General features: G+C 46.7%; 1 protein-coding gene across 2 annotated transcripts in view; it reads left to right on the top strand.

Moving 5' to 3' along the window:
• PDE4A (phosphodiesterase 4A) overlaps positions 1-1,192 on the top strand; it is a 28,740-nt gene that overhangs the window by 17,570 nt on the left and 9,978 nt on the right. The window lies entirely within an intron of this gene.

Below are 1,192 nucleotides of genomic sequence, written 5' to 3'. Positions count from 1 at the left end.
CACAGCAACCTCCAACTCCTGGGCTCAAGCGAATCTCCTGCCTCAGCCTCCCAAGTAGCTGGGACTACAGGCGCCCGCCAAAACGCCCGGCCATTTTTTTTGGTTGCAGCCATCATTGTTGTTTGGCAGGCCCGGGCTGGGGATTCGAACCAGCCACCTTAGGGGTATGTGGCTGGCGCCTTAGCCGATTGAGCCACAGGTGCCGAGCCTCTACAAAAAATTTTTAAAAACTAGCCAGGCATTGTGTGGTACACTTGTAATCCCAGCTGCTCAGGGGACTTGAGGTAGAAAGGTCACTTGAGCCCAGGAGTCTGAGGCTGCAGTGAGCTGCTATGATCATTGCACTTCAGCCTGGATGACAGAATAAGACCCTGTATCAAAAAAACAAACAAACAAACAAACAAAATTCAGTAGCATCAACAAACTTGAATTAGCATCCCTCAAACCCAAGAGAGATACCCATACACAGCAGCCCACAAAAGACCCTCAAACTTTCCCCAACATCCAAGTTGAAAAGCCCCTCAAATTCAACAGACTACCTAAATTTCATGTAACCCCTGCACATATTCAGTAGACTCCCAAAATTTTAGATCTCCTCACTCAATAGGATCCTTAAGCTTACAAACCTGTAAGAGATTTCCTGAACTTAGAATTTCTAATTCTTTTGAATGCCAAACAAAGTAGACTACGTCATCAAACTCATTGAAACCCTTAAGCTCATGGATCTCTCAAAGTCATCCTAACCTCTGAATCTAAGATCCGCCTTGCTAAGTATATCTCCCTAAACTCAGGATAATTTGATCTTAAGAATTTACTGCCTAAGCTCAGTGCCCATAGCACAGTGGTTACGGCACCAGCCACATACACTGAGGGTGGCGGGTTCGAACCCGGCCCAGGCCAGCTAAACAACTGCAAGAAAAAAATAGTCAGGCATTGTGGTGGGCACCTGTAGTCCTAGCTACTTGGGAGGCTGAGGCAAAAGAATCGCTTAAGCCCAAGAGTTTGAGGTTGTTCTGAGCTGTGACGCCACTGTACTTTACCAAAGGCAACTTGGTGACACTCTGTCTCAAAACAAAACCACCACCAAAAAGCATTTACTGCCTAAACCCAAAGGTACCCAAATTCAGGAGGCACACACATACTCCAAAAATGTTTTCAGGGGCTTGGCGCCTGTGGCTCAAGTGGCTAAGGC

This window comes from Otolemur garnettii, unplaced genomic scaffold, assembly GCF_000181295.1.
Source record: "Otolemur garnettii isolate 467f Iridium unplaced genomic scaffold, OtoGar3 scaffold00127, whole genome shotgun sequence".
NCBI lineage: Eukaryota > Metazoa > Chordata > Mammalia > Primates > Galagidae > Otolemur > Otolemur garnettii.
Note: the sequence above shows the minus strand (reverse complement) of the source record. Positions and strands in the feature narration are given on the sequence as shown.